Source organism: Marmota marmota, unplaced genomic scaffold (genome assembly GCF_001458135.2).
Source record: "Marmota marmota marmota unplaced genomic scaffold, marMar, whole genome shotgun sequence".
In the NCBI taxonomy this organism is placed as follows: domain Eukaryota; kingdom Metazoa; phylum Chordata; class Mammalia; order Rodentia; family Sciuridae; genus Marmota; species Marmota marmota.
This window is the reverse complement of record NW_026000093.1, coordinates 43,458,988-43,483,488: the sequence shown is the minus strand read 5'-3', so window position 1 is coordinate 43,483,488 and position 24,501 is coordinate 43,458,988. Positions and strand designations below refer to the sequence as shown.

General features: G+C 37.5%; 1 protein-coding gene across 3 annotated transcripts in view; it reads right to left on the bottom strand.

Moving 5' to 3' along the window:
* Cpq (carboxypeptidase Q) overlaps positions 1-24,501 on the bottom strand; it is a 437,300-nt gene that overhangs the window by 134,679 nt on the left and 278,120 nt on the right. The window lies entirely within an intron of this gene.

Below are 24,501 nucleotides of genomic sequence, written 5' to 3'. Positions count from 1 at the left end.
GAGAGAGAGAGAGAGAGAGAGAGAGAGAGAGAGAGAGAGAGAGAGAGAGAAAGGTAGGTAGGTTTGGGAACATAGCTCTGTGGTAGAGCATCTCTGGGTTTAATCCCCAGTACCAAAACGAAAAATAAAGAAAAAAAAATTGTCTCTAGTTCAGTCCATTTTCCTGCAAATGACATTATTTTGTTCTTTTTTTTATGGATGAATAAAACTCCCTTGTGTATATATACTGCATTTTCTTTATCCATTCATCTGTTGAAGGGTGCCTAGACTAATTCCATAACTGGGCTATTGTGAATTGTGCTGCCATAAACATGGGTATGCATGTGTCTCTATAGTTGGCTGATTTTAATTCCTTTAGATAAGTACCGAGGAGTGGTAGAGCTGGATCATATGGTAATCTATTTTTAGCTTTTTGAAGCACCTCCAAACTGATTTCCATAGTGGCTGTACTAATTTACATTCCCAACAGTGTATTTTCTCTGCATCCTTGCCAGCATTTATTGCTATTTGTTCTCTTGATGATGGCCATTCTAACTGGAGTGAGATGGAATCTCACTGTAGTTCTAATTTGCATTTCCCTGATTGCTAGAGATTGTTGGACATTTTTTCATATATTTGTTGGTAATTTGTACTTTCCTTTTCAGAAGTTCCCATTTATCAATTGGGTTATTTGATGTGGCATGTGAGTGTGTGTGTGTGTGTGTGTGTTACTGGGGATTTAGCCGAGGGTTCCAGGGTGCTCTACCACTAAGCTACATCTCAGTCCTTTTAAAAATATAATTTTTTTAAAAAATTTTGAGACAGGGTCTTGCTAAGTTGCCATGGGTAGCTTCAAATTTACAAACCACCTGCTTTGAATTCTCAAGTAGCTGAGATTACAGGCATGTGTCATTATTCCTGGCTATTTGATTTTCTTTTTTTAAATTTTTTTTGGTTGTTAATGGACCTGTATTTATTTATTTATTTATATGCAGTGCTGAGAATCAAACCCAGTACCTCACACATGCTAGGTAAGTGCTCTACCACTGAGCCACAACCCCAGCCCTTACTTGATTTTTTTAATGTTGAGGTTTTTGCTTTTTAATATGTATTCTGGATACCAACCCTCTGTTAGTATCAGAGTAGGTAGCACAGATTTTTTTTCCCATTCTGCCAGTGGTATCTTTACCCTGTTAATTATTCCCTTTGTTTTGCAGAAGCTTTTTAATTTGATGCCATCCTATTTACTGATATTTGCTCTTAACTCCTGAGGTATAGGATTTCTATTCAGTAAGTCTTTGCCTGTAACTATATGTTCAAGTGTTTCCCCTATTTTTTTTCCTTCTAACAGTAGCAAAGTTTCTGATCTTATATTCAGGTCTTACATTTATTTTGAGATAACTTTTGTACAGGATGAGAAATAGGGATCTAGCTTAATTCTTCTATATATGGATATCTAGTTTTTCCTACACCATGTGTTAAAGAGGTTGTCTTTTCTCCAACATATGTTTCTGGAACTTTTGTCAAGGATCAGATGACTATATCTGTCTGGGTTTGTCTCTGTGGCTTCTGTTCCATTGGTTTGTGTGCCTGATTTTATGTCAGTACCATGCTGTGTTGTTCCTACAGCTCTGCAGTATAATTTGAAATCAGGTATTGTGATGCTGGTGGCCTCCAGTGTCACTATTTTTTTCTCAGGAGAGTATTGATTATTGTGGGTCTTTTGTCCCTCCATATGAATTTTAGTATTATTTTTCTAGTTTTGTGAAGAACATCATTGGTATTTTAATCATATTAAATCTATAGCCCACTTTTTATAATATGGCCATTTTAACAAAATTAATTCTATCAACTATGGACATGTGAGATCCTCCCATCTTCTAGTGTCTTCACCAATTTCTTTCTTTAGTGTCCTGTGATTTTCATTGTAAAGGTCTTTTACCTCTTTGGTTAGGTTTATCCTTAGATATTTCATTCTTTGGGGAGCTATTGTGAATGAAATTGTTTTCCTGATTCTTTATCAGTGGATTCATTATTGGTGTATAGAAAAGCCATTGATTTTTATATGTTGATTTTGAATCCTGCTACTTAGCTGAATTTGCTTATCAGCTCTCACAGTCTTCTGGTGGAACCTTCAGAGTCTTCTATAGGATAATATAATCTGCAAATAGGGATGATTTGACTTCTTCCATTTCTATTTGTATCCTTTTTTTTCTTTCTCTTTCCTAGTTGCTCTGATTGTATGGAATAGGAGGGCTGGAAGCAAATCTCATCTTGCTACTGTTTTTAGAGAAAATTCTTTCAGTTTTTCCCTGGTCAGTGTGATGTTGGCTTTGGGTTTGTCATATATAGCCTTTATTGTCTTGAGGTAAGTGCCTTCTTATCCCTAGTTTCTTCACGGTTTGCATATTGGAAGGGTATTGAAATTAGTGAAAGGCTTTTTGTGTATCTATTGAGATGACTGTGAGATCTTTATCCTTGGTTCTATTTCTATGTTGTATTACATTTATTGATTTACCTATGTTGAACTAGCCTTGCAAACCTGGGATAAAACTAACTTGATCATGGTGTATGATCTTTTTAATATGTTGTTGAATTTGATTTGCTAATATTTTATTGAGGATTTTTTGCATCTATGTTCGTCAAAGATATCTGTCTTTAGTTTTCTTTTATTGAAGTGGCCTAATCCAGTTTTGGAATCAGAGTGATTAAGACTTCACAGAATGAGTTTGGACACATTCCCCACTTTCAATTTCATGAAATAATTTGAGGGATAGTGGTACTAGTTCTTCTGTAAAGATCTGATAATTCAGCTGTGAATCCATCTGGCCCTGGGCTTTTCTTAGTTTTGAGGTTTTTAATTACTGTTTCAATCTCATTGCTCGTTATTGGTTTATTTAGGGTTTCTATATCCTCTTGATTCAGTTTTGGAACGTTGCCTGTGTCTATAAATTTATCCATTTCTTCTAAATTTTTCAATTTATTGGAATATAAAGTTTCAAAATAGTTCTTAATAATTCTCTGGATTTTAATTGTATGGTTAACAATATCCCCATTTTTTAACTCTAATTTTGTTAATTTGTGTTTTCTCTCTTTCTTTTGGTTAGTTTGGCTGCAGGTTTATCCATCTCATTTATTTTTTCAAAGAACTAACTCTTTGTTTCATTGTTCCTTTGTATTATTCTTTTAGTTTTTATTTCATTAATTTAAGCTCTAATCTTTATTATTTCTTCCTCCTACTAGTTTTTGGATTTTTTCCCTTATATTTTGAGATTTTAAGATACATCAATGGGTTGTTTATTTGAGATCACATTGTTGTTTTTTTTTAATGTAGACATTCATAGCTCACAATGATATTTTAGGGATTTTAAGTTTTTCTAAAGTATAATCATTTTTAAACATTGAGGTTTTACTGTTCTCTACAGAGAGGGAGATTATATCAGGGGTATAGTCATAATTGAGTTTAGGTATAGATCTGGAGGGAGGGCCAAGAGGTGATCAAGGAGTAGATTGGTGGAGAGCAGTTACATAACTCTGAAGGTATTTATAGTTCCACTGATGCTGGTGAGATGAGGCTGGGGGAGGAGGAACGAGGGTTTACTGGGCACTTAACACCATGCCAGACACTGGGCTCATTTCTTTCCAGACATTATCTCATTTAATTTTCACAATAATCCTATGATACCTGAGAGTATCATGAGATCTGATAACATTATCCCCAAGTCACAGATAAGAAAACAAAGATTTAAAAAAACCTATGTGACTTGCAGAATATCACAGAACTAATCAATGCTAGAGGCTGGATATGAGTGCAAAGTTATTGTTTTAACCCCCAATGCCCAGGCCTTTTCAACTAGACCACCCTGACTCAGGATCCCTGACACACAATGTTCTCTGATATGTGAAAACAAAAATAACTTAAGGCAAATATTACAGCATCAGTAGACCATAAAGGCTGACTTCGATCACTATGTGGGGGAAACTGAACAGCTTACTGAGTCATCCGTGTTGAGTCACTATGCATCATCACAGCAGGGACAGGCATGTCCTAACCTCTCGATTTTGGTTCCTACTATATCCCCATCTTCCACCCCCAAGTTCCCAGGGCACTCCTCCCCAGGAGAACAAGAGGTTACAGTTTGAATATAGATGTCCCCCTAGGCTCATATGATAGCCAATGCAGGAATATTCATAGGTGAAATGATTAGATTGAGAGCTGTAACCTAATCAAGTGGATTGATCCATTTGATGGTTAATAATATGTAAGGACTACTGTACTAGATGGTGACTGTAGGCAGGTGGCACATGGCTGGGAAACTGCATCACTGAGGGTGTACTCCTGGGTATTACGCCTTGTTCCCTGGCTCCTCCTTCCCTCTCTGCGTCTGTCTGCCATGACTTGAGCCATAGTGTTCTTCCTCACCTTGGGCCCAGAGCACAATGGAGTCAGCTGGCCAAGGACTGGACCTCTGAAACTGTGAGCCTGAAATAAAAATTTCCTCCTCTAAATTGCTTGTCAGATATTTTGATCACAACAAGGAAAAAAAATGACTAATGCATAAGGATTCAGATAAAGGCAGAGTGTGAGGAAAGAAAGAAGTCATAGAGGGCAGCCACAAAGCTCAGCACAGCAAATCAAACACCAGCAGCCTGTGACTGGTAGAAATCACAGAAATTGCACCAATTGCCCTCCAAGCTGAGGCCATGAGGCATCAGCATTCCCCTCTGCCCGCTATACCCTATGCACAGAGCTCTGATAGAAGTTGTCACCTTCTGATTTAGCAGGCCTTGCTCCTTCACCAGAACAACCAACTAAATCAATGAACAAATGCACGAAAAATAACAAGTGAGAAGTAAGAAAATCCAGAGAATACAATGACTTGAGACATGGATGATACAGATACAACATAGACATGCGAAAGGTCCATTTCAAAAGATGAAAGCAAGATGCCAACCTGTGTGTCTTTTTATTTATTTATTTATTTATTTATTTATTTATAAATGTTTATTATTGGTTGTTCAAAACATTACAAAGCTCTTGACATATCATATTTCATACATTTGATTCAAGTGGGTTATGAACTCCCATTTTTACCCCGTATACAGATTGCAGAATCACATCGGTTACACATCCACATTTTTACATACTGCCATACTAGTATCTGATGTGTTCTGCTGCCTTTCCTATCCTCTACTATCCCCCCTCCCTCCCCTCCCATCTTCTCTCTCTACCCCATCTACTGTAATTCATTTCTCCCCCTTGTTTTTTTTCCCTTTCCCCTCACTTCCTCTTACATGTAATTTTGTATAACCCTGAGGGTCTCCTTCCATTTCCATGCAATTTCCCTTCCCTCTCCCTTTCCCTCCCACCTCTCGTCCCTGTTTAATGTTAATCTTCCTCTCTTGCTCTTCCTTTCTGCTCTGTTCTTAGTTGTTCTCCTTATATCAAAGAAGACATTTGGCATTTGTTTTTTAGGGATTGGCTAGCTTCACTTAGCATAATCTGCTCTAATGCCATCCTTTTCCCTGCAAATTCCATGATTTTGTTGTTTTTTTAGTGCAGAGTAATACTCCATTGTGTATAAATGCCACAATTTTTTATCCATTCTTCTATTGAAGGGCAAAGAACAAATAGAATAAAGAGCATCTTTTTTTTTCATAGATGAATAAGTCATAAAATCTAATGACTGTACACAGTACTGTCATAAACTTAAGATGTGGATACCTTAGTCTCTCACTTCCTGCATGTCCTGCCAATGCATTTACCCTGTTTGGGGCAGTTGTCGGCAAACTATACTCACTCTTTAGATCCTGCACTTACCCTCCAAAAGAAGGGAAAATCAGAAGCGGCATAAAGGAGATGAGGTGCAAAGTGTCTGGGTCCGCACAGAAAGAATGCTGGAAGCAGTCAAGCATACAGAGAGGAAGGGGTCTGTCTGGCTTGGCTCTCTGAGGTATCAACAGGTGCACTGTAGTTGCTAGAGGCTAGCACAGATCCAGTGCAGATGGAGAACGAGTGCCCAGCAGCTGGCTGTGCAGAGGTTGCCAATGCAGAGTGACTGGGTGGGTTCCGCCAGGAAGAGTAAAAGCAGCTCTGCTCCTGGCATTGTGCAGAGGATTGGATGGGATTGAAAGCCAGGGGACACAGGAAGGATGACACATGTCCAATACCTCAGCCAACCAAGTCAGTGAGTAAAAAAACACGCATGTGTGCATCAGACACAATTACAAACCAGTTTGACTTCTGTGATGTTGAGCTGACCTTGACCTGGGCAAGAGAACACTAAAGATGTCCAGTAACGTAAAAAGAAAGCTAGCCTTTACTGAGGGTGTACTATGTGCCCAGCCAGTGTGCTAAGTTCATTTTATATATGGGTTCCTTTAATTTTTCCCATCAGAGTAACACAGGGATGTTTTATTATTTTTTTCCTATTTTACAAATCAGCAAGCTGAGGCTTAGGGAGGTGAAGCAACTCACTCATGGTCACATACAAAACAAGAAGCAAAAATAGGACCCGAACCCAGACCCTTCTGACCACAGCCCAGGGCTTAAGGTTTCCTTCTATGTGAATCCCTTTAATGTTCCCAGTGGACTGAGGGTGACTCAAGTGGGGATAAGTCCTGTGGGAACCTGGCACAGATGGAAATAATAACGAATTCATTGTACACATACTTGTGAGACTCCAATTAGAAAAAGTGCATTCTGGGCCAGTCACACAATGGAAAAACAAGGAGCCTAGAACAAGGAAAGAGCTATTCTTTTGAGAATTGGGTTCACCCTGTTAAAGGCACATTTGTGTAAATACACATCTTAAAATGTCCAGGCGTAAATTGATGTCTTATTGCAGAGACTACTGAGCTATCGATTCCAGTTTCCTGGCTCTCTTTGGCTTGGCCCACCACCATGATGCCTCAATCTATATCTATGTGCTGGAGGATCAATAGCAGAAAGCATCTGATTGTTTTTCTTTTTAAACTCTTCAAAAGATGATTGACATTAGAGTGGTTTTTATAATATAAAGATGTCAGGTCATTTCCTCAAGCCTTGGACTTCGGGAGGGACCCTAATGAGGGAGGACTGTACATGGCTCCGTCATCCCACCACACATGTTCAAGTGCTCTGTACAGTAACGATGTTCATCTATTCATTTTTGATCTTTGAATCTGGAGTACTTTCAGTCAACTGCCTAATCTAATCTTGGCCAGACTATTTTATTGTTCCAGCAATAAATAATAGCACCAGAGTCTGCCTCTTCGTGCCTAACAGATCATGGGCATTAAATGTTAAATAAATAAGACTTAACCCAGGTTTTGCAGCCCACTTCTTTATAGCATTAATGCCATTACTTCATCTCCCTCAAGTTCCCAAATAGGAAAAACAGCCTGTTCTTTAGTATAAACAAGAACGATTTCTTCTCCTATCTAAAAATTCATGACATTGCTCAGCATGAAGTTTTGTTTCAAGAATTAGATGGCCTTATATTCTAAAGCAAACTGCTCTGGCTTCCTGGGTTTTCCAGTGAAATCCCAATTTGCTTTGAAAATGGATACACATTTGTCATTTTAGGAATAGTTCTTTGCTTTGGCGTTTGAGTACATACAGGATTTTGCTAAGAACAGTGTCAAATAGCCCCGTGATTACTCCCATTTTGTTGTGCTAATCATTATCTTCCATTACCAGGCAACAGACACTGTCAGTTTTGGAAACAGTCACTTTATGGAAGATAAAATATGAGTCAGGAGGCAAGCAAGTTCCCCATGGCATTTGCATGTGTCCTTTCTTTGAGGCAGTACCTGTGGCATTTCTGCAGGGTGGGCCTGCTTTTATCTGTTGCCAGGGGCATTGTGGGAAGACACTAGCACTCAAAGATCTAACTGAAAAAACACCACACAGTTTCTATGAAAACAGATGCCCAAAAGTAAGACACACAGAAGACTGTTGTATTTTAAACTCCAAATGCAATGGAAGACTTTGTTTTTCTTAAGAGAAATGTCTCTTATTCCAGAACCAGCTGTTAAAGACGTCCGGCTACTGGGGGCCAGTTTGGAGTTCTAGGGAAGAAATTCTTCAAACAAAACTTTTGTAAGGGTGATGGGAGGCATGACTGGGAACAGTAGTGTGCTTTTTAATGACTGAGGCCGAATATGCTTTCCTCTGGTTTTCTTTTATGCTTTTTGATAAAGCATTTTTCATGCTTTCCTTTTATTTCAGAGCGGCCTTTCCCCCTCATATACTATGGGTTGCCAAACTAAAAAAGAATTTCTGCCCCCATGTACTCTATTTAGTTGAAAGACAAGTTTCAGCTATGCCACGCAGGAGGATGAGCCGGCAATCTGCCACAGGAGTCAGGAAACAAAAGGCTCCCTTCAGAGCCTGTCCGTCTCCAGGCCCTCCGTGACCAGATAAGTTGGTTCCCTGTGCACCTGGGTCCTCCTGGCTGCCAGCAAGGGTTGTCAGCACAACACATCGGGGATCCAGCTGCTGTATTTACATTTTAATAAGTATTTTGTTTTTATTACTTTGCCTCGTATGTTCCCAGGGGTTCTAAGAAAGGGAGAGACACTAATAACCAACTCATACAAGGTAGAATCAGCTATGTTTGGCTGAACTGCAATTTGGACTAAGAAATCAGAGCCAGAATTTTTCAAATAGGACAAATATTGAGAAGACCGCAAATGTACTTTATGTAGGTTTATTTCCATTGTACTTCCTTGTAAACTGAACAATTCTTTGCTATCCTGTTTACTGACTACAAAATATGTAGGAATAACAGACCCCTTCGAGAGTAGCTACTAGACACCAGCTCCTGACCCCTTTTATGAGTCAGGTTTGAGAAAATTGCATGTACACTGGAGGAGACTAAAAAAGAAAAAAGAAAAAAAACAACATCAACAACAACAAACAAGTAACTCAAGTTCAAGATTCTTTCATCCCTGTTATGGCTTGGATACAAGATGTCCCCCAAAAACTCATGTGTGAGACAATGCAAGAACATTCAGAGCCTTATCCTAGTCAGTGAATTAATCCCCTGATGGGATTAACTGAGCATAACTGAAGGCAGGTAGGCTGTGGCTGGAGGAGGTGGGCACTGGGGGTGTGATTTGGGGTGTATACTTTGTGTCTAGCTAGTGGAATCTCTCTTTCTGCTGACTGATCATCACGTGAGATGCTTCCCTCCTCCATACCTTGCACCATGATGTTCTGCCTCACCTTGAGCCAGGGAATAAAGCCAGCTGTGTATGGACCTCTGACACCATGAACCCCCAAGTAAACTTTTCCTTCTTAAAATCGTTCTTGTCGGGTCTTTTAGTCACAGCAGTGAAAAAGCTGGCTAAAATAATCCTATTTCTATTTCACTTCTATGCATCTAGTGGCGTTGGGTTTGTTGTCTCCCTTCAGCAAAAAATTGAAGACCAGGACACAGAGATAGCAATACACCTTACAGCAGGTTTATTGCAAAGCAGCAGTGAGATGAGTTCTCTGAAGAGAAGGGGCTCCAGAGTTGGGAGTCCAGCGTGGAAGTTTGGGCTTGTTTTTTTTATGGTCTCTGAAATTTCTTTCTTATCTCTTCCCATGTCCATGCTCTCCTCACTAATATTGACTGGTGCCTCCTCATGTTCCCATGTCTATTTTAGGTTTTCTATTGGATCCCCTGCTTAGGAGCACGAGGATGGAAGTGTCTGTCTGACTGGATCTCCCTCATTTTTACTGGATCGATAAGCAATTTCATTACCCTGGAAATTGACCTTATTGGAAGACCTCCTATGATCCTTTAGTTTGGCTCTGCCCCAGCCCTCCTCACTTGCCATCTTGCCCTGATTGACCATGCACTTCTACATCTCTCTTACTTACACAGAGTTTAACAATCTTATTGTTTTCAAAACTGCTTTCTCACTTTTACTGAAACTCTGAGGACCTTCTGACAAGCGCAGATAACCCCCCAAAAACTCACTGGTCCAGGGCCCTCAGACCAGTCAACAGATAAGGCTGACAGAGGCTGGAAGGCCTCTATGACTGGCAATGTCTGGAATGGTGAGACTTTTTCTTCCCTCCCCATATGTTTTTGAGGAAAGCATTCAAGATTCTAAACTGCAGAGAGGACCTGAGACACTGGTGGTTACTGTAATGGATTTCTAGGAGCACACAACAGAGGCAGTGATATTTTTCATTTTAGGTCCCCATTGGTCAGGGCAGCAATATGTGCATATATGTAGGGAAATATTTTCTAGAGTGGAAAGATTAGCCCTGAACAACTACTAACTGAGGCTCAATCATCAGAACCGAAAAACAAAGTTCAACTATATATACTCACACTCACACATTTGGATTTCACCTCTTTAAACTGATAACCTTATCAATAAAGGAGATAAGATTGATTTGCAATTAGCATCATCTATGTGCAGTTTGCATGTTAAAAGCCCATCAAAAACTAAGTGTGGTTTAGGATCTAAGCTAAAGAATTTTCCAGCCATCTTTCTTAAGCTCTTACAGGTTGGCTTAGGAGAAGTTATCTTTGCTAGTTATTCAAAACAAAGTTTAAACTAGTCCATATGAAATAATCATAAATACTCAGTTACTATAGGAAAAATTCACAGGCTTTCCCAGCCAAGTGACACTTATAGAGACAACCTTTCTCTAGCCCTACAAGAAATAGTTTTGAAGCTGGGTGTGGTGATGCACACCTGTATTTCCACCATGCAATAGGCTGAGGCAGGAGGATTACTTGGGCCTATGAATTTGAGACCAGCTTGAGAAACATAGCGAGATTCACCATCCCCCGACCTACCCAAAAGGCAGGTTTGATCATATTTTTCTTTCTTTGTTAAAAAAAAATAAAATTTTGTCTTCTTCTTAAAATATAAGAAATCTTATTTAGCACATAAGATATAGGAAAAATAGTCAAAACCCTATAGACAAAGGATAATCTGTGTGAACATTTTGGTAGCTTCCTCAATTTTTTTTTCTTTTTTAAATTCTTTTGAATTTTTTGAAGTTGATCCATAAGACATATACATATTCAATATTATATTATAATTTACACACTTATTTGTGTTATTTCAGTCTCCTTAAACTTTTAAACTTCTATTTGTATTGTCTGAAAATATTTTAAGAATGAAGCAAATTTTAACTGTTCTTCAACTACTCCAGTTTTCATTTATTTCTAATTGATAATGTAACATTTGATACAAGTAACATTTGAAATGACTAGTTTGGAACATAAAGTTTTTTCAGATATTTGAATTTTTTTTTGTAGATTATGAGAAGTAAAACTAGTCCAAGGGTACTTTTATGGCTCTTGACATATATTGCCAAATTGCTTTCCAAATATTTGGTACCAAATTATTTTCCCACAGTATATGAAATGCATTTTTGTCATGCTTTTACCAGCAATGTTATATTTTTTCAAATAATTAATTTAAAAGCCTAAAAGTTCATTTTATGATTCTTGAATTGCATGTATTTAATTGCTATTGGAATCTAACATTTCAAACTTAATTACAAATTATGTATTTCAGGCCTTTGCTTATTTATTCATTGCACTCTCATTGATTTGTTTGAATACTTTATGTGTTAATGATAGTATTTGTTTTAGTTTTATCAGAATTCCTTTATATGTCTCATGTTAGTTTCTGTGACTTCCCTAACTATACTTCAAAAGATAGCTTTGGATTGTCACATAATAGAAATGAATTAGGAGAATTAAAGAAAAAAAAAATGTCAGGATAGTTAATTCCAAAATGTAATTCCATCTCCAAGATTATAAGTTCAATAATACTGTTTCTCAACACAACCCACATTTCTAAGTCTAACTAAGAAACATATATCTTAGATGATATATCACTATATATAGTGATAATGATAGTCAACAAAATGACACATAATAGTACTGAGCAGAGTGAAGAGGTTTAAGGTAGATGCTCTAAAATGTCGACCCTAGTAATGAGAATTATTTTTCCTCGCTTGGTTTGGCATTGTGTAGAAGAATGCCAATTAAAAGTTCCCTTCCAGAAAGAGGATATTGGTATAAACCCATGCTTATCTTAGGTCCTTATGAAATCCTTTTATATCAAATTCCCGGGGCAATGGATACAGATGACTGCTGGTTGAGTTAGGAAGCACCAGACCACTAGGAAAATGGAGCAAAGGGATTTCAACACTGGGAATCTAATGATGGGGCTTCAAAGGGAAATGAAGATGAGTATGGTTGAAGATTCTCAGGCTTCACGAGAACTCTACAGAAGTTTATAGCATGTCAAGTCCTGGGAAATAAAGTCAAAATAATTAAATTCCAATTTTATTGGCCTAAAACAAAATTTCAGGTTAATAACAACAACTAAGTTATGCATAGTGTTTTTAGGTAATTCAAATGGTTTTCACATTAATTTCCTCAGTTTCACCTCCCTCAAATCCAGTGAAATTTCTACAAAGTAAAATTCTTCTTTTTATTGATATGGCAGTTAAGTTTCATTGAGGTGTCCAAAATCAGAACTTCTATGGTGCAATGTGGGAAACTGAAGTAAGACCTGTAGACTGCAAGACCAGTCAACTCTGCAACCTCATCCATGATTCCTAGTCTTATACAGCCCTTCTTCTCTGGCTGATGTATTGGCTCTCAATTTCTCTATGAATTCTGTCATACATAAAGCTTTGATTTATTCAGAGTTAACAAAATATTACCTTTCTTCCTAGGAACTCAGTGAAAATTTGGGAACAAATAGCTTCTTTGGTGGACATGTTTCTTTATTCTGTCCCTCAGTATGACCTCAGCTATCCTTTCCTAAGGAAACCTCTCTGGGGACAACATTGGGGTAGCTACACCAAAGAAGCTCATCCACAGTCTGAAGGACTTGCCTGATCAAGGAGTGTGGCCCTCTCTAGATGCCTGTTCTGCAACCTCTACAGAAAGAACAACTTGCCAACTTATCCCAACCTTACACAATTTAAAAGTAGCACCAATTTCTGCTTTCAAGAGAAAGACATAAAGGCCAGAGGAAATGCCCCTCTGTTAGAATTTACTGGGCAGCTTGGGAAGACCTTTAAGTTCTGGCAAAAGAAAATTCTTAGCATTCTAAATAAGGCAGGTAAGTTCTGTGACTAAGGAGTCTGAGTGTTTTGGGTTTCCCCAATGATATATCAGAGACATAACTAGACTGCTGGAGAAAGGACTCATAGCTGGGCAGCCTGGATGGGCTTGGCCACGTGTAGATCTGAGAAAAGTTGAATATGCAGAGAACAGTCAGTCACCAGTCTACAGCTATGAATTGGTCAATCTCAATATTCCAAAATACAACCCCACAGGAGAAGGGCTGCTGAAAAAGAATGATCAAAGTCCCAGTAATATTCTGGGAGCAAATTTTTGCCCCACACACGTCAGATAGAGCACTAATTTCCATATATAAAGCATATATAAAGAACTCAAAATACTTAATGCCGAAAAACAAACAACCCAATCAATAAATGGGCCAAGGAGCTGAACAGACACTTCTCAGAAGAAGATATACATTTGATCAACAAATATATGAAAAAAAATGTTTGACATCTCTAGTAATTAGAGAAATGCAAATCAAAACTACTCTAAATTTTATCTCATGCCAGTCAGAATGGCAGTTATCAAGAATACAGACAACAATAAATGTTGGCGGGGATGTGGGGGGAAAGGCACATTCATACATTGCTGGTAGGACTGCAGATTGGTGCAATCAATCTGGAAAGCAATATGGAGATTCCTTAGAAAACTTGGAATGGAACCATGATATGACCCAGCTATCCCACTCCTTGGTCTATACCCAAAGCACTTAAAATCAGCATTCTATAGCAACGCAGTCACATCAATGTTTATAGCAGCTGAATTCACAATAGCTAAACTGTGGAAGCAACCTAGATGCCCTTCAATAGATGAATGGATAAAGAAACTGTGGTATATTTACACAATGGAATATTACTCAAGATTAAAAAAGAATAAAATTATGACATTTGCAGGTAAATGGATGACTATCACACTAAGCAAAGTAAGCCAATCCCCAAAAGCCAAAGGACAAATGTTCTTTCTGATAAGTGGATGCTGATCCATAATGGAGAGGGCATAGGAAAAAATGAGGAACTTTGATGGGGCAAAGGGGAGGGAGGTGTAGGGAGGAGGTCTGTGGGCAGGAAAGATGGTGGAATGAGATGGACATCATTACCCTAGGTACATGTATGACTACACATATGGTGCAATGTTACATAGTGCACAACCAGAGAAATGAAAAGTGGTGCTGTGATTGTGTACAATGAATCAAAATGCATTCCCCTGTCATATATACCTAATTAAAATTAATTAATTAATTAAAAAGTCCCAGTAGTTTTTCTAAAAGGTTTTCTCTTTTTAAAAAAATAAAATTTATAGAATAGTCGTTAGAAATTTGAGCTTGGATTTAACTCTGATAAAATTTAAGATCTACTACTTAACATACTAGCTAGAGTTTCATGACCTTGGGCAAATGCCTCAGCTTCTCCATGCCTCAGATTCCTCATATGGAAAATGGGAAGATTCAGTAGTACCAGTCTTATGGGAATGTTGTGAGGATTAATGAGGAAAAACCTTGTAAAAGTGTTTACTGAGACCCTAGAGATGTAAGTTATTGTTGTGCTAGTATTATGAGCCTGATGTTAAGCCAATTCTTTCTTCCATAGTTTATTCTTATTTATTACATGTCTTTTAATAAAAATAGTTTTTTGATTCAACTAGCAAAGAATTGCAGTAAACTAAAATAAGCTTGAGCCAGTACACTGACTGGAGGAGAAGTGAGTAGCAAATAGTTAAATCAACATGGGAGACAGCTTTATTCCAACAGAATGCAAGAGTAGGCTTTTAGAAATCCCGCAATATTTGATATCTTCTCATTCAAAAATGCAGACATTTCACCCTTGATGTTATTCAGTTTTGCTATAATATAAATATACAAAGAGGTTTTTTAAAATTTTAATCTTGTTTAGCATCTTTTGTCCTTTTTTGAATGTGAATACTCACATCTTACCTTCATTCTAGAGAATGTTCAGCAAATTTTTCCCACTGGAAGTATTGACTGATGTATATTAGAATTTATTCTGTTTCAAAGTCTTTTTTTTAGTTTTATTAATTTTATTTTTTAAATACATGACAGTGGAATGCATTACAATTCTTATTACACATATATAGTACAATTTTTCATAACTTTGTATATAAAGTATGTTGACACTCAATTCGAGTCTTCATACATGTACTTTGGATAATGATGTCAAAGTCTTTTATATATTTAATTCTATTCTCTTTCATACATAATTTTCTAATTTTTGTGATCCAATTAATAATGTCTCTCTTTGACAGCATTCTCTGTTTATTCCTTCTACTGTGGGGATTTTGTAAGAAATATATGTGACTATACATTTTTATTTCTAATAATTTAAATTAGTTCTCTTTTATATCTGCACATTCTGATTTCATTACCACTTAGTGTCATTTGTAAATTTCTATTCTTAATTTTACTTTTCTTTTTTACTGCTGGAGATCAAACCTAGGGCCTTGTGCATGCTAAGTGCATACTCTACCACTGAGCTACACCCCCAGGTCCTATTCTTATTTTTTATTGGATGCTATTCATTGCTGTGTAAAATTAAGGCAATGGCAAAAATAGAAGAATAGAGGTGATAAAGATTATGTGAGAAGCCACCTTGTAATTTCTATGTTTTCAAGTTGGACTTCAAAATATTTAGAGGAAAATGTTGAATCCTTTTGGGAAATATCCTAGATTAAGACATATGATAAATGGCTCAATTTCCAAATTCAAAATATAGTTATCTCCAAATACTATTCATTGTCCTTTGCTCAGCAAAAGAGCTGAAGATGTAATATAGTTCTCAATAACTGAGTTGAATGCATTAATGAGCAATAGAGGGATGGATATCACCAGTGAGAAGGCTCATTCAAGTGAAATGACCATTAAGGCCATATCTCTTCAATTCCAAGAGCATATTTTTTTTCAGATTAGATGCTTCTGAAATTAGAGCAGCCTTATGATCAATGTATATATTCATTGAGAAGGAGTTTTTCACTTGAAAAACTCTTATCTCAAAGGTGCATCTTTCCACTAATGTTATGCAGAATTAAAGAAAAGTAAAATGGAATATTTTAATATAATTATGAAAGGCTTTAAACACAAACATAAAAACAAATAATCAAATGATAGCAACAATTTGGGAATTTCTAATGCAAAGGCACAGCAGAGACCAATCTCTAACTGAAGAGAGATAGGCTACATTACACAATAAAGTCAGCAAAAATTTGAGCTTGGTCAAAACCAGAGGAAAATTAAATTACAGGACTTGAACTCTTTGGAGGAAAATAACCTTTTCCTAGCTCCCTAGGGTCTGTCTGTATGAAAACTTTGACTCTTCTAGCTAAAGTGAGTTTTCTAATAAACCAGGGCAACCAACTTTATGAGCTTTAATCTACACAGCTAAGGGGACCTTAATTGGCAGAGGAAAAAAACTAAAAGGGACTTGTGAACTCTTTTGATCAAAATTGAGGTATCTCTGGGAGAAACTTTCCCCTTGAGGCTAAGAAAACATTTGAAGAGACTTTCCAAACAGAAGATCCCAGATGAAAGGCTGTAGCACAGAACGATGACGTGGTTATAAATTCCGATTCCAGCGTGCCCTAGCAAGAGTGCAGGTGAGTAACGGCAGACCTGGGACCTTTCATAAACAAGGCCAGGGGCTCCTCCTGGTAGAACGCTTCCAGATGGGAGCCTAACTTACCCCACTAGTAGCAAATTAACTCTATTTTAGCTGATAAACCAAGCAAAACTCTGGGGGAAACACTGAAGTCTTTGAAAAGAATTACCATTCAGTAAACCTCCTCCAATGCTATGATGTAAACATTTCATAATTATTCTTTGGGAGAAGCTGGAAACAGGCACCAAAAAAAGTAGTCAAAAAGACCAATTGCATATAAGCACAAGCAACTGGTTGAACAGAGAAGTCGGTTACAAAATAATTTGTGAAGGAATAAAATGTTTGTGAAGCTAGAAAATTCAAAGACCACTCATATACTACATATGGATATAGATTTTGATCCCCAAAATATATTTCCCTAAAAATTTGTCAGATCAGGTTAAATTCTAACTTAAATTTGTTAGATGAGACAGATTTTATGCCTTTTTCCCAGGTATCAATCTGTGGATATAAAAGCCTAACCTGGGTACTTATCACAGAATAAAACACTTTGAAACTGAAAAGACTTTGAAAGTCATGTAATCCAAAATCTTTCCTGGCCTGCAAATCCTCTGTGTGATTCTGGGGCCAAATGATCACCTAGGCTTTGCTTTTAAAAAGCCTCCAGCCATCGGTTAACCCTTTCCTTTACAATCAAGTGTCCCAAATAAAAGAAAAATATTTCATATCTGTGTGTCCTATCTTCTCATTTCTCATCTCTACCTTTGGTTGACTAGACTTTTACCTTCTCTACTCCATTGAATCTATTATTATTATTATTATTAGTAGTAGTAGTAGTAGTAGTAGATGGACACTTTATTTATTTATCTCTATATGTTACTGAGGATTGAACCCAGGGCCCCACACATGCTAGTCAAGCGCTCTATCACACAATCCCAGCCCCTGAATATATTATTAAAATCACCAAAAGACTCACATTGCTGAATATGTGGAACTCATTCTTGATTTGTGTTTGGTACTTGACACTGTTGTCCCTCTGTTGTTTTTGACTTTCTCTCCTACCCTACCTTCATTCAGATCATTTTCTTGATTGTCTTCTATTTCTGTGGCTGTTAAATCTTGTCTTTTTCATGGGTTTCTTTTAAATACTGACTTATCCCCAGATAACTGTTAATAACCTTTGCATACTCTAGTTGATTGACGCTTCCTTGGCTTCCACTGCCTTCTAAATCCTAACAACTCACAAATCCAGATTTCAGTTTGGAACTCTATCTGAGCCCCAAACCCAGTTATTCACCTGCCTACTAGACATGGTCATTTGGATACGCCATAGGTTGTCAAGCTCAACAAAATCAAACCAAATACATTATTCCTCCACTTAAATTAGCTTTTCCTGTATTTATTCATTTAGAGTAATTCTTCTGAACGATATGTATTCTTTCACCCATTTGGACAGCTTCCCTTACATTTACTATTTTATACAACCATCCATCAAGACACCCAAGTCAGAAACCTGGGGTTTTGTTTACAAACTTCATTCATATTCAACCATTGCAAAAGAAGAAACAACAACTATTTTTTCTTCATTATTGTAATCATAACAAATATATATTGAGTATTTACTATATGTGAGGCATTCATGAGCTTTATAAGTTTTTTTGCATGTAATTGTCACAATAATAGAGAATTGTTATAATCCCTCTTTAAAAGAGTAGTAAATTGAGGCACAGACTAGTTGGTAACTTCACAAGATAGCTAGTAAGTGATGGAGCTGGTATTCAGACCCAGGTGGTCTGACTTAAAGAGTCTAAGGGTCTTCACCACTATACCAATTAGTTATTAAGACTTGTACAACTTAATTCCTCAACTTCTTTCAGCTACATCTCCACTCTATCCTCACACCAATTGCCTATATATACCAGATTATGTTTCAGCAACTCTATACCACCTTCTCCTTCTATAGACTCCCCAGTACCACAGGGACTTAAACCATGGAAACTACATTTCCTAGGATCTCTGCCAGTAGGAATATGGTTTCAATTTAAATGATGAGACTCATCCATGTTAAGTTTCAAAGATAAAAGATAAAATAGAAACTACTGTGCCCCTTTGAGGTGGGTAGTCAAAAGGGCTTGGTAGACCCCAGATATGAACTTTGGCCAACAGATTCCAAGTATCTTTCTACCAATCACTCAGTTAGAAGACAGTGAGATCATTGGTGACCAATTCCTATTGTTCCTGTGGTTCAAGATTTTCTAAACACAAGTAGTTGCATCCCTGTCCTTTCCTCCCTGAGACCTTCTAACAATTTTATAAGGATTTGCAAGGTAATGAAGCCCTAGCTGCTTCAATAGACAAAGTTCTCAAATTTCCATGGTTTATCCTGGTTAAAGATCGCTTTTTGCTCATGCAAAATCCAGTACAGGTTGGGAAGTACTATCCTCTATCTGGTGACTTAGATGACAGGGATTCTTCCATCACTTTATTTTCCATTTTAACATATAGCTTCCAAGGTTACTTCCAGGAACAATAAGGGTTGGAAGAGGCACACAAGCTCCTGACCAGTTTGACCTTGGGAAATTAAACTTCCCTTCCCTTCAGAGTCCTTCAGCCAGGGCCATCATAAGGCCTTAAACTAACGCCAGAGAGAATGATAGAACAGTTAGTTATTTCTGCTACAGGTTCTAATTCTCAAAGTTAAATCCTTTGCTTGAAATAACTAGAATAGTTTCTGTTATCCTGATGTATTATTAAATAGTACAAAATTATAGAACCTAAATATATTAATTTTTATAAAGAACACTAATCCTTTGTTTTCACATTGTAATGAGTAAACATTTTTTATTCTGTATTAATATAAACATTATATTATATAAAATTTAACATATATGCCTAGTGTTAAGATAATCTACCTACTGATAAATATTTTTGAATTAGTAGATTTAATAGTTAAGGTTAAATTAGTACTCAGGTCTTTAACAAAGGGAAAGAAACAAATAGTTGTTAGTGTGGAACCTATTCATGCGCACACTAATCATTATTTTAAATTAAAATGATCTATATATTTCAGCAAGTGATAATACTTTTGAAATATCAAGGATATAGTACTATCACCCCTTGGATCTATAAAGACAGGGTCCACATCACAATCTTCACATTCAACATGCCTGAGAATGCATAAGGGTACTAAAGGGAACAAGAATGGATGTGAAAGAGAACACTAACTCAAAATTTGGAAATCATTATATTTTCATTTGAAACTGTTAGCTTCTACTCAGCTCTTATTCAAGAAACAAATAACACACACACAAACCCATTCATGCAACACAATATCTTAAAACATTTTCCAAGTGGCAGAGTTAGAATAACGCAAACATTGACATGATTATAGATATGGATGTACCATATACTGTGCGAGACCTTCATCCTTCCCATTTGAAGGTGAATTTCAATGGACAGGCACTTGTTTCCATTTTAATGACTGTGGTGAAGATGGGTTAATTTCCAGGGATGATGTATGGTCAATGCGGGTGGCAGAGCTATCCTACCCCACAGGCAATATTCAGTTTCTGCCTGAATTGAGGCATCCATCACTGTGTTCTGCCTACTCGTGTCTCTGTCAACAAATGAAGGTCATGTTACTCCCTCCAATTTGTGTTAACAGGGGATGTGCGCACAGCAAGCAATCTGAAAGATGGATATGAATGGAGAGGATGCACTTTAAGTGAGCCATTACCGGACAGAAGTCTAATTCTGCCACTTTTCATCTCAGGTTAACTTACAGAAAAGAGAATGAAGGGAAAGAAAGTAAGTAGAAACTCACCCTTACTGAATACTTACTATGGCCAGATTCTATGCCAATAATTTCACATATATTTTCTTACTGATTCACCAGAGTATCCCTTGAAGAAGGCACTATTATTTCCCCTATTATACAATAAGGGGGTCTGACTGTGTAACTTCATATCTCAAAAAGAGTGAACAAAACTTCTTGTCTCTCAGACTCAGTTTTCTTATCTGTGAAATGAGAAAAATACTTTCCCTATAGCTAAACAATGTTTTTGAGACAGTAAGCACAGACAGACATTAAACCTGGGTCTCTATACTTATAGGACTAGTCTAGGACTTTTTCTGTCTTGTGACATTGCTCAAGTTGAATATGGTGAATACATACTCAGATGGAAAAAGACTAAATAGATTATAATAAATTCTATAGGTGACCTTGAGACCTTCCCTTTCTTGACTTTAACCCATGGGACTATTTTAGGAGAAAATTTTTAAAGGAGCTTAAAAAAAAAAAACAGCATTGGACCATGGCTGTAGCTCAGTTGGTAGGGTACGTGCCTAGCACTTGTGAGGCATTGGGTTCGATCCTCAGCACCACATAAATAAGATAAAGGTATTATGTCCATCTACTATAAAACGTTTTTTAATAAAGCATTGATTTCCCTATGATTCACTGATGCTATTTTGCTTGAAATGGTCCATATTAGAATACCTGACCTTCCTAGGAGTTACCTGCCACCCAGGTAGTAAATGTCTGTGCTGGGCATCTACCAGTAAACCCATTCTGTGTCTTCCATCCTTTCTTAAAGGGGAGCTATAGATGAAACTGGGAGTCCAAAAACTATAATATTGGCAAGTCCTTTAGAAGACTACTCCCAACAATAACAGGAGCTATTCTTTGCTTGAACTGTCTCAAGAGGAGGATAAAAGGAAGTACCTGCTAGCATGGGTGGCTTGTGGAAGACACAGTGAGGAGACCCATTTGGTGAAGTAGAAGTGTCTGAGGAGAAATGGGATTCCACTGGCAGGGTATATTATTGAGTATCCTGGACTATAAGTCAGAAAACCTGGGTTCTGACATGGACTCTATGGTCCATGTCCCTACATAAACCACGTTGTCTACTGCTTTCAGTTTATTGACATGAACTCTAAGATTGTTCCACTAGATGATCTTTGAGATTTGCTTCCAGCTCTGGCAACTGAGACTCTTTGATCCTGGAAGCTACTGGGGAAGACAACTTCCAATTCCAATTCTAGATAAAGGTTCAGAAACAGACAGAGAACCAATACCACAAAGAACAAGTAAATATACATTCTATTAATTTTAGCACAGCTGCAATCCCCTGGAATTCCATAAGTTGAAAGTAGGAAGCCTGGGTGGTTTGACGTTAGATGCTGAAGCTCCTTATTATTTTGTTCTTAAAACTCACTGTTCCAGGTTGGTGAGTGTGAGTCAGCTTTCTGTCACCATAACAAAATACTTTAGATGATTAACTTATAAAGAGAAAAAAGTTTATTTTGGCTCAGGGTTTCAGAGGTTCTAGTCCGTGACCAGGCAGATCTATTACTTTGGGCCTCTGGCAGGGATGCTGGACGCCAATGGCAGGGAGCTCCTGGTGGAGCGAACTGCTCACCTCATGGCCAGGAATTAAAAGAGAGAGAGGAAGCAATCATGGCCCCACAAATACTTTTGAGGGAATGACTCCAATGACCTAAGGACCTTCCATTAGGTTCTACCTGCTAAAGGTTCCACCGTATCTCAGTAGCTCCACCTGGGGACCAAGCATTTATACAAGGCCCTTTGAGGGACACTTAGCATTCACACTAAAGCAGTGAGGTTTGAGGAAATCCAGCTCACATGCCCACTTCTTTTACCTCCTGCCATATATACTTCCGATAGGAAGACAGCTTCTGCCAGTCACATGACATCATGCTGCATAAAACTGGTCATGCACATTTCTTTCTTAAGAATCATTTTCTTTTGAAAATGCTTCTGCACAATCAAGACTTGCAGATAACTGTGGCAGCTTTAGTTTAGTGCCTCTGGGCTGCAGAGGGCCTGTCTTCTATGAATAGCCTCAGAGTGATGGGAATCACCTCTGCTTCCTGGCAGATGAGTGGAATCCATGTGTAGAAGGCATGGAGAAACCCTCTATCCCAGACATATTCACAGCAGATAACTTTGTCTGAGCCTTGACAAACCCAAAGCAAACATGACATCTTAAGCAGGCTTTTATATAGAACCGGAAGTTTAGAAATAATATTTTTGATCTAGATGGATTTCCCTCAAAGAGATTAAATGCACAAGAAAATTAATCTCTGAAGATCACATAAAAATAAGCACATATCTACACACTCATCGAGGGAAAGCTCCTAAGACTTGATTTTATGACTACCATGCAGTATCTTCAGTTCATATTTTACTGGAGAAGGAGGCATTTCTGTTTCATCGTTTTCCTCTCCTCCCCCTAAGCAAGTGTCTACTTTCTAAATTGCCAGCTGTTCTTAACAAGAAGCAGAATGACCAAAATTACCTTTTCCTGATGGTGTCTTAGAAGATTTTAACTGCTGATATTATTGCTTCCAACAATGAATCACATGAGATAAATCTTTCTAAGTTTGTGAGGTCAACCACCAGGAGTTTGTCAAAGCTGGAAAACAGCATTTGCACTTAAGTTTCTCATGGGTTTAAGCAGTAAATCACAGGGAAAGAGAAATAAAAAAGGCATCTATCCAAATTAAATCATCTGCTTACAAACAGTACATTCTTTCCCAGTCTAGAAGATACAGAAAGAAAACAAAATCCTTGAAGACATATGCAGCAGAAAGGGAAAGATGCTGATCAGTCTCATCAGCATCAAAATGTTGAGAAATAAAACTGTAGAGAAGAAGCTGTATGATTTATTAAAGATGGATGCAATGAAGTTAATATTAAAAAGGAAAGATAAAAATTATTTTCCTAAGCTATCCTTCAGTAAGTGAAGGGTAAGAAAAGAGGACATGTTAAAAACTGCATCTGTATGTAAAATTTCAGGACAGATAAACATAACAAAAACTAAAACCTACCCACAACTGAACTAGCAAGTGGTGACCAGATCCAAAAACAACAACCAAAAAAAAGTTTGAATTCTTTGGATGTAGATCAACTAATCTTGCCCATTTTTGAATTTAAAACAAACTATACATAGTTGCCGACAGACAGTGTGGAAAAAAATATCACTTCAAAGATGATTACAGCAATTCACAGTGACAGGACAACTCTATCATGGGAATTCACTTCATGCCATTAAGTTGCTTTTTATAGCACTTGGAGAATTATGAAAAATTTGCCACCGTGACCACAACTAATCTTCTCACTTGAAAAAATTATTAATAAGATCTGTCTTCCATAAGAAGAAATAACTGTCACTTTAAACATGAGTGTATCAAAAAGAGACTGGGAGTAGCTTACCTGGAGACTGCCCAGGTTAAAAGTTCTCTGAGTTAACATTCATGTGATGTTTAAGATGGAGCCCAGGGAACTGGGGATGTGGCTCACAGGTACAGCACTTGCCCACTATGGTGTACAACAGGTCCTGGGTTTGATCACCAGCACCAGAGAGAGAGAGAGAGAGAGAGAGAGAGAAGAAGAAGGAGGAGGAGGAGGAGGAGGAGGAGGAGGAGGAGGAAGAAGATGTTCTAAAAGGGGGCTGATAATGTTGAGGTCCTCACAGTGAAGGCCATGAAAAGATTTTCTCATTTCATGTTCACATATAGTTACCCTCCCAATTTTTGTTTAAATGTTTTACTTTTCCTCCCAGAAAATCAAAACTTCAAAGCCACTATATTTTATGCTGGTTCCTCAGAGGCAGGAAATTACTCTTAAAGATTTCCCTTGGTCTAAATGAATTTTTAGTTTTCTATAATATGAAGTTGTGATTGGTCAAATTTTTGATGCTTACTCTTGAATTTTTGGAGGAAGTTTGGCTTTTTTTTTTTAATACTCTGCCCATTACCTGAAACCATGACATTAGGATTCCCAGATACTGTTGGGCCTGAAAGTA